The sequence below is a fragment of the Atta cephalotes genome (genome assembly GCF_000143395.1).
Source record: "Atta cephalotes unplaced genomic scaffold scaffold00006, whole genome shotgun sequence".
Taxonomy (NCBI): domain Eukaryota; kingdom Metazoa; phylum Arthropoda; class Insecta; order Hymenoptera; family Formicidae; genus Atta; species Atta cephalotes.
Window position 1 is genome coordinate 6920859 of NW_012130070.1, and position 11313 is coordinate 6932171.

Consider the following 11313-nt stretch of genomic DNA (forward strand, 5'->3'; position numbering starts at 1 on the left):
AATAATATTTAGTTAATTGAAACTCAACTTTATAAATACATTATGGAATAGAGAGACATTTTGTCTTGTGATGAAAATCCTTAATTTAAATTTAATTCTGTTGTACGGTATAATCCGTCAATTCATTATGTCGTTGGCGCTCAAATCTTAAAACACATAAACGATATATAATTATATGTCGCGATTTGCATCTCATATGCATACACACGATGCGTGTAGCTGCACATTAGTGCGTATTTAAATGAGCTGGCATATCTGGCGATTACGTAATAAACAGCATACAATGTACAGAACCTAACTAACATAATAGTGGAGCATCGTGCGGACATTCTGAATATTTGGATAGACAATAGTACATCTCGGGGACATTCTGTAAACGTTTGGAGCACTAAGGTATACAGTGGCATGCCTAAAGCGTTTCCTGCAGATATTCGTAAGCCGAACAGCCGGGCACAGTTAAGACGCACGTCGGAGAATTGCAAACTTGTATTAAAGCCATGTCATTAAATAATATCAATAATATCTACATTTACCTTCGAAATATGCTTTAGATATTTCGTTTCAAAAATTTGTAATACAATGTTACACAGTAATCTCTATTCGTTGAAATGAGATTTAGTATTCCACGATTTTATAATGGATCACGATAGGATAAATACAGATAAAAGCACAAATAAAGTAAAATAAAATAAAAATCGTAAATGGAAATCTTTCTCACGCGGTACAAAGAGAGAGTTAAATTATAAAATTTATATTGAAATTGCTATCAACGTTTAAAAATAGAATTTATTGAAAGAGGAAGTTAAAATAACTTCGGAGAAATAAAAATGTATAAAAATATTTGAATCTTTTACTGTGTATGTGTGATTATTTTTTAATAATTCAAGAGAAAGAAATCCGATAGAAAAAAAAGAAATATTTATATTTTTTATTTGTATCCTACATATTTCCTCTCTTATAAATCATATTGTATCAATTTATCTGTAGAGATAAATAATGTAAAAAATAGGAGATAAATTATATTAATTGTAGTAAAATAATATTCGTGGACATTTATTATTATACATAATTTTGCTATTACAATAATATTTACAATAATATTTAAATATTTTGAAGATTAACTGAAATTAGAAGCTGATACGAAAATGTCAATATCTTAAATATTAGGTGTGGGAAAAAGTTCGTAGCGATTTTTTTAATGCCATAACTAACGTGGGAAAAACGCCATGAACTTTTTCCCACAACTAATAGTTTCGCAATTCAAAATTGTCAATAATCAGAATTGTGTAAAGTTATTAGTTATATTGATATAATTTATATGCAATTGATTATATTTAATTGATTTTTAATGGTAACTGTATTTACATGCACACTGATTTGTTATTTGTTATTAACTAAAATTGATTTTATAAGTTTAAATAATATTGATTTTAATTAATAATCGATCAAATTTATTTCTATTATTATTTATATCTTTATTTATTTCGATTATAATTTATATCTTTTAATTTCTTATGTGTATAAACACAATGTACAGTATAACAGTTACTATTGATAAGTAGACAGTTAGTAACAAATTTTTTATATTACCTATTAAGCCGAACAGTCGGGCACAGTTAAGACGCACATCGGAGAATTGCAAACTTGTATTAAAGCCATGTCAATGCCAAAATGAAATAATATCAATAATATCTAAATTTACTAATTTATTTAATAAAAATTGTTTTAATAAAAATGTATACACAGTTAATCATTTCACTTAAAAAAAGATTAGAAAATCTAAAATAAAAAAAATTTGTAAAAATTTTCAATTAAAATATTAAAATTTATTTATGTTTAGGAAATAAGATTAAACTTAATAAATAAAAAAAATTGTAAAATAGAAGGATCTCTTTTTATTATCGTTTTTTATCATCGATGATTCGTGATGCGCATTTTGTTCGAGGCAACAGATCAAAGACATTATTCGCGCTAGGAGAGAAATTGAGCAATCTTGCACGTACATCGAGATGCATTTAGAGAATGGAAAGAGTTCACGATATAAAAGAACTTTGAATGCATCGGAAATTTATAAAAGCAAAAGAAATCTTCAGTTCCTTTTCCACTTTGAATTGTCTTACCCTGCGGTGAATTTATTATTTTCGCATACATCGTTATTTTGACTTTGATAAATATTTCCAAGTGTAGGATCTCATTGTGTCACGTGTAAATCGCAATGTGCATTCGCGTGCGAGATAAATTTATGATTTAAATGACATTGACGAAATATTATATCAAAATAACGTATGTCCTCCTTTTCCCCCCAAACTTTCAACAGATCGTAAATCAGACGACGTTGCATCGTTCACGCTAGTTTTCTGATACAAACTGAAAAACGATATAGTTACCGATTAATGCATCATCACTCACGCTCGCGAATTCATGAATTATTCTTCGAGCAAGTCAAAATATTGATCTGTTTTTCTAAATTTTGTGCATTCTTGTCTACAGATAATTCGATAGTGATTAGTAGTAGAAAGATATTTAGTCACGCTTCATGCAATATTTGAGATAGCTTAATCAATCATCAATGTTATCAAGATATTATATCCGGTATTTTATAATAATATAAATTAATAATAATAATTATTATTTAGTATATAACATATACATATATATTAAATGCATAAAGATTTTTATTAGTTGTATATTTAAATAAATTGTCAAAGGTAGCAATGTCATTGCATTTGTCGGCATTTTCTTCGCATTGCAAATTAAAGATCTTAAAATGTATATATTGATCAGATTTCATTAGGCCAGTCGTTAACATGTCTACTTGTTGTATCTCGTTGTCGATTGCAAATTTAAACAATGAATCATAATAGATGGTTTCGTAACATTAGAATTGTCATGCACTTGTATTTGAAGAAGCACGTTAATTTACAGTTTGAACGATCCGAGGTCTAAATGTTGTCGATGAGAGTGATATTAAATTTTCTGGCTTCTCTCTCTGCGTTCGGGGAACGCTGTGCGGAAACGAGAAGCTCGTTATCGCGGTTAGACGATAACATTATATGAAGGATTTCGATGCGAGAGATCCTTATAGTTTAATTAGATTAGCTGAAACTTTAACATGGAAATATGTCAACAGCAATCGATAGTTGTAAATAATTGGATTTTGATTCCGCTATAATAATATATATGGCTAATATCAAATACCAAGGGTATTTAAAAAATTACTACAGTAATGAGGCAATTCTTTTACTATCAATCTTGATTATTAAGATCTTTATTTAAAAAGCAGGACAAAAAAGTAAGAGAGAGAGCAATGAAAAGAGAAAAAAGATATCTTGATGGCTTTCATTGAAGAGAGAAACGATTTGAATTATATTTATAAATTATTTTTACATATAATATAAACTCCTGGACTGTTATTGAGATTTATAACGTTGTGTATTTAATCATATACAAAAAGTTAATATATGTTAATTAAATAATAAGATTAAAAAATATATTACATTGAGTAATGAATTTAGACTATTTCATTTTTTCCTATTTTTTTATTTAATTTTCAAAATTTTTTAAATTAAATTTAAATAAAACATTTACTGAATTTTATTTTTGTAAATAAAACTAAATGAAAAGCTACTGAGTTAACATTACAAGTTATGTTTTAGATTCAATATTTTTCTGAGATGCTCAACCAAACAAAGTAAAAAAATCAAATATAAAATAATAATACGTACAATTTACTATCTAGTTAAAAAATTTAAAAAGATTTACATATTTTTTAAAAAGTTTATTAATATCAGCACTTAAGTATATTGATTCAATGGTGACACGGTTTGAGGAACCGAACGATCGCTCAATAAAGTATTAGAAGTCAGTCCAGGAGCTTATCGAGCTTGCACGCTCGCGGAGATTATAAATCGAGACTCGATAATGATGCGTAATAGATGGTTTCCCCGCTTTCGAGCGGCCGAGTCTGCAAAAGTCGAGGAACATGGCATAGCGATTATTCATGCTTACCACCTTTCTGGACGTTTCGCGAATTAAGTCCTTCGACGTGCCGTGAATCTCGAAGCTGCCTGAGCTCACATCACGCTAAGATTACGGTGCCATTTGATCTTGAAAAATAGCGGGTCAAGAAAAGTCTTAAGACGAAAATCAAAGTTTTATTTCCACTTTTTAATTATCTCGAATGAATAAATGCGCGATAACAAATAGAATTGTTCTCGATATATGCATATCTTGTTTATAAACGTAAAAAATATAATGAGAATTAAGCAAAATGTGTAATTTAAAATGTGATGTTGATAAAACATGTAAAAATTTCAAACGCGTAATAATTTACGTAATTTACATTTATATATGCACACGCATATTTATTCTGGAATGCACAAAATTAAAAATTTTAAAAACCTCATAAATACAAACATAAATATAAACGTTCAATTTTAGAGATACTTTAGAAATATAATAAAAAAGATATAAAGTATCTCTCTCGTATGTTTATTTTCTTCTCTATGAATTTTAATAAGATACCTATATAAACCGATGTGATTTATTGATTTTGTCAGAAGAGTAAATAAACTGGACTTACTTTGCTATGAAAATTGACAACGCGAATGATGTTTTTAATGTTAGCATTTAATATCTTGACGGATGGACAGACGCAAGTATTTAATTTATTATAAAATATTTAACATTTTATTGCGGCGTTATCTGCACTGCGGCAGGTGGGATACTGTGTCGTCCAATTAAAACCGCGCTTAAAAGTTTCTCATCGATCTAGCATTTCAGGCTACGTCGGGCGATCACGGGTCTATCGATCCATTAATCCTGCCAGCTTCTAGTCCAGGATAACATCGGATTTTCGTGGTGGCACGGCGGATGGAAAGTTTCTTCGCCGGTATATTTTGCGCAGAGTGTCTGCCTTTGATGCGGCAGAGCGCGCGTCGCGTAATTCATGAATAAATAAGAAACAACTTTTGAAACAAGCTGACTGAAAGGCGCATGGAGGATGACGACGGCGATGACGATGTAGTAAGGGTAAAAGAATCCCGGAAATTCAGCGACTCCTGTTGCCGCCTTGCTTCCTGTGTGACCCGCAGATTCTTTTTATTTTCTGGCTTTCTTCTACCAGAGTGCACCCACTCTGACCTTTCCGCCTAGTACCACCTTCATCTCTTGGCTAGGCTCGCCCGCTCATGATTCCCCAAGAGGATAGCTTCGAAATTTTCATATATTATGCAAATATCGTTCTCTTTGGCCCGATATCTTTTTATTTCCATTTATTCATTCTGCTCCCCATTGTTTCATTTAGCATTGCATCACTTATATTAGTTATTATATAATATAATACTTCATTCAAATCTTCTTATAGTATTACGCCAATTTGTTATATAAACTATTACATTTAAAATAATTGTAATAATTGTAATAATATTTATATTTTTGCTTCAAAATAAAAAATTCTTATGCGATATATACTCATATGTATGTAAAAATATGTTCTTACACAAAAAAATTAAAATTAAAAATTCGATCTTATCAAAATTTAAAAAAAGGTAGAAATCTTCAATTCTGCTTGAAATTTAGAGTCTAAAATTTTTTCTTTAATATGCGTTTTTACTAGAAAGTTTTATTACAATACAATCTTTCTTGCTAGATTATTACAATTTAAAATAATCAACAGTACGTTTCATTCTTTTTATGAGAAACGATGCTTCTAATATTGATAATATTCCCGTTCAAAATTAATATTAGAAATTTTGAATTTTGAGGACATTCAATATTGATAAATTCTTCATAATTAGAAACTTATGGTTTTTCTAAAATAGTTTATTATGAGACAGAACAAAATATTGTTTTCTATAAACATGCTCTGACAATATTCATGCGATTAATCATTGGCTTGAACCAATATCTTTTTTCTTAGACATTCTCAAATATCTCGGAAACCGCTAACCTAACACGAAATCTCGTTATTCCAATAAAGTCGCATTACTCGAGTCGTGCTCATCTTTTTCCAAGGAAATCAATTTCCGCGAATACGACAAGGGACGCTAGCTACATTTAAATCCTTATCCGTATTTGTTAGCAAATTCGACCGTAACTTTCTTCGATATAACCTCGGTCGCCGACTCAAGTATATAATTCACTTCGAAATGTTCCTCGTTTATTTATTATCTCGTTTTCCTCGTCGATGAGAGGCGAGATTCTTCTTACTTTTTATCTAAGCCGCGGTCTTTATATTTTTCAATCGAGCTCTCGTAGCGTAAAATTAAAAATGGTACTGCACGCCCCGATATCATTTTTCCATTTAGTGCATTTGTTATTAATTTCGTTCTTGCTTTGCACTTTCTTTTCCTTTCTCAGCCACGAGGAAATATTTCGCGGTTGTAGCGTGTACGCGCGCGTCCGCTAAATCATTTAAGCATTTTAATGGAAAAAGTACCGGTCAGCCGTTTTTCCAAGCACGTCCATAATTCACTGACGCGATCAGAAATTTATATTTCATTGCGGAACGGATCTAACTCTTGCACCATAACGCTTTTGCAATTGTGGAATAGAAATGTAATTGAATCATATTTTTTTGAAGCCTATAGAGAACATATGTATCTGAAAGATATTTAAAATGATGATTTTGATGAGACAATTAGTTTTTAATTTCAATAACATAATTAATTATAAGGTATTTACTGTTTCATAAAAGCATATTTATAAAAAGTATTAATTTATAAAAAAGCCTTTTTATAAAGGAAAAGATAAAACATTTGATCTAATTTCTATCTTAGAAATTATTTTTCAGTCAGGCTATTATAAATGAAATATGAGAAGTTATGTGATACAGTTATGTGGAATTAAATTTTACAATAATGCATTCCCGTGAGAAAACATAATCTTGTAAACAACTGTATTTTACAAAAGACTGAACACACATATGTAAAATTCTTAAATTGTCTCGTTTAATGATGAAAAATTACATAAATAAATAAATATATAAAATGCCTGTGTTTTTAGTGCATTTTACATATATATTTTAATTACAACAAACATATATTTTGGAGAAGACGGAAATAATATATCTAAAAGAAACACACTTATAATACATATATTTCAACAATAGCTATTTAAGCTATTAAGATGCCAATTAATAACAACAACGTTAAAAATACCGTTATTAAGAAAATATGAAGTTCAATAAAGAGAAATTATTTAATTTATTTTTTATTTTTTCACTAATATCAGAGACATGAGTGATTATACAAATTTATAAATATTATGTGTGGGAAAAAGTTCGTGGCGTTTTTCCCGTTAGATGTAACGAACTTTTTCCCACACCTAATATTTGATATTTTAAAAATGAGTAGCATTCCATTAAATTATATTTATATATTACTTCACATATAAGCTTCACATATAGCAAGATGCACGAGAACGAAAAGAGAAACTGGGTTATAGCTCTAAGTTTAAAAGTAGCACCAGCACACAATGATACCATTTCTCGTTATATACATATATCTGTTTATTCTTTCCATTTACAGGCGGATGGAAATAATGTTGTCACTTTTTCACGAGGATGGCAGAGATGGACATTTCCGTTCGGGAATAATAAATTATTTAGATTACTGCAGCCATTAATATGCTGGGAAACTTGGCTGGTTTCAACGTTATTCATAACATTGCACATATAATATTTACGTTTCCGGTTTCATCAAAGTTTTATGTCACACGTACTGATAGCATACCTTTCACATATGTTTATTTAACGCTTAAATTACACCTAGACATGATACTGAAATAATTATAATTAATATTATAGGTATAGAATAAAAAAATATTTAATCGTTTTACGTGAGAGATAAAAGTGATCATAATGAAACATTATATCATCCCGTAAGTTTTCCTCATTTTCTCAACGCGCCGAGAGCGTAGCAGTGCTTATAATAACTTTTCAATCAGCTCCCTGATCGCCATGAATGGTAATGGAGCGTTCGTTCAAGCGAAGCAGCGCGCTTATAAGGGGCTGTGAAAACTTTTACTGTGCCTGAGTTTGTTACAGGCTGCTTATGGATACTTTGCAAGAAGTAACGAGAATCTCTTAATCCTTTTCCACCTGTTTCCACCCACGCGTCGTGTTCGCATGCCCGAATCTTTTTAGTCGATTAATGTAATTACATTAAACATGCAAATCTGCCGCGACGATTGAAACTTTCGACAGTAGCTTTTCGGGCTGACAATTTCCCACACTTTTTTTATCGCCAGTAAGACTTTTTATATAAATATAAAATAATCGAAAAAATAGGAAAAAAAAACGAGCATTCGATCGAAATATTCTTATATATTATGCAAATGAAAAAGATAACGATCTCGTTAGAAGAAAGCAACCATAAATATTAAAATCAAAGAAGCAAATTTTGTTTTCAACATAAATATTTTACTGTTTATACAAAGATGAATACAAAATTTGAATTATTTAATAAGAAGCATCCATAAAATATAAACAAGAATCTAAGCAAGAGTGCTTAGAACCTTTCAATTTAGAGGATGTTTCTTATTAAATAATTCAAATTGATCGTAAATAAATTAATTGGGATGAAACGAATGTAAATAAAAAATTGTAAACAAAAGATTCATGCTAAACTAAAGATTCTTAAATAAGAGATTGGAGCAATTGGACAGATACATTTAGTTCGTCACATTTTTCAGGATCTGCTTAAGATAGAATGAGATTGATTATATGTAAAAATAAGATATGCACGCACTTTTTTTTTCTCGTTCTGTCTTAAGCAAATCCTAAAAAATATGGCGAATCAATCATAAATTGCCTAAATGTCCAACCTCTTATTTGAGAATCTATAAGTTAAACTATCTCTCACAATCGTTTTTCTTTACTTTAATGTCTTCTATTCACAACATCATCTCATAATTTATTCTTTTCGATTATCTTCATTTTTTAATTTTGACTATTGATAAAGATTATATGCATAACCACAATCATTACGTTTAATAAAAAATTTAAATAAAAGTTTTGTGCATATATCAGTTCTATTTCTGAATCGTACATATATTCAAAACGGAAATGTAGCGACAGAACAGCCGACTGCGAATATAACAACATATAATTTCCGGCGACCCAATTCGCCGAAAATGTAAGAGGATTATGAAAACGGCGCATACGCGAGAATCTGAATGATTATTCGTATTCGTGCTGGCGAACCCAAATAAATTACTTGTGGTTCTAGTTGGAATACTGCGCTATGCCGCGCCGAACGATTGGATGCTGGGTTGGGTTGTGTTGTAAGTAGGATTTGTGAGTTATTACAGTATTACGAATCCACGTCACGGATTCGCCAGTAACTTAGGCTCTGAAGACATCGTTCCATTTAGATGTTAGCGATGTAATTAGAAAAGTAAATCATATGAGATTGCAGATATTAAATGGTATTGACATTGGCAGGATGCAATTTTTGTAGTAGTTTTATTGTATAATTGGGACTAAAATAATTTTCGAAATGTTATGTAAGTTTTCTTCTTGCACATTTTTAAATTCTTAAATATTTTATCTTAAATATATTTTAAAATTATTTTAACTATGCTGCAAATAATTTCTACACTATTGTTATTTTTATAGATAAGAAGGGGGATAAGAATAAATACTTTAAAATTACATGCAAGTTTAAACTTTCACTTAGGAATAATTTTGCAGAATTAATAGTTCGTCGAGACATATTTTATGAAGTACTCCGCGGCATAGTTTTCATGGATTACTACTTTGACGTTTCGAATCGCGCGAAAGAACACTTTGATGTCAGCGCTCCACTTGCGTGGAGCAACATACACGGTGACACTAGGAATTTCGAAGTTTCTCAATCTACAGCTTGCCCTTATAGTTGCTCTAGGCTAAAGTTCCTGTGAATATCATATAATCACCCAGCATCTTGGTTCTCTTCGGTTATGCGGGAAAGATCAAAGATCGATTTACTCAAACAACGATAAACTTTAATAATTTGTAAACAAATGATTCAATTTAATTGTGTATCTTTTTGGAGTTCAGTCAATTTTGAAATATTATTTAACAATATAATAGCAAGAACTAAAAGCAAATCTTCGCATTGAAAACGATTGATTATAATCTTGTCTATATCAGATATCCCTAGATCTTTTCTTCTGCATTGCTCTTCTTGAATGTATTTGTGACAAAGTTGACTTCAGTGAGCTGAAAATAATTCTTTTTGATTCTTAACGACATTCTTCAGTTATAGGTGTATGATGCACCTCACGTCTCTTTTATAGCACATTCGACGCGTACAATATCTCCTTCTATTATGTATCTGACATAAAACTGCCCAATCCCCTCGGTGGCGGTAATGCCAGGACGAGTAAAATGCAATACATATGCTAACGATATCGCTGCGCGCCCGTTGGCGATTTATGGATGAGCGATACAAGATGTTCCGCTTGAACCAGCGCGGATACCATCGAAGTGTGTCTCGTTGGTTGGCGGTGCGAGTATGGTCGCTCGGATGGAAAACGGGGATTTCGATCAACGAGGGAATACATAATTAGACGGCTGGCATCGTGCGAATCGAGCCCTTACTCGGCTGTATTCTCGATGATCCAGGCATATCGTGATTCTCTCTTGTCAGTTAGGTCATCAAGAACTTTTATATTTATATGTACTTACATTGTTCATATTTTGCATATAACTCTTTATTATAAAAAATAATTATCGTTTTTTGATCAAGAGACATTTTTGTATTAATTACCCTGTCATTTTTACAAATTATTTTATTCGTCTGTTTTTGAGATTTCCAATAATATTGAAAATTCCAACTAACACTAAAAAATTATTAAAAATGTTATGAATGTGAAAGAATATCTATTGTATTATAATATATCGATTATGCAAATTATTATTGTATGTACTGATTGCATACTCTACAATATACATGTTATAAATTTTATATTTATTCGTTATTAAAATTTTCGTCAATAATTAAATACAGAATTAGATCTATAGATAATGAATCATGTAGCAAGTCACGATAAAAACGTGATTAATTGATATCACGAAATAAAAATTTTTTAATCATTTGCTTTGGTGTGCTTTTATTGGAATAATATTAATATAAATTCCTTGTATATATATATATATATATATATATATATATATATATATAGAGAGAGAGAGAGAGAGAGAGAGAAGAAGAAGAGAGAGAGAGAGAGAGNAATAATTAATAAATAATAATAATTAATTTAAATTTAAATTTAAGTATATATATTATTATTATTATACTTATTACTTTAATTTAATTTAATTACTAC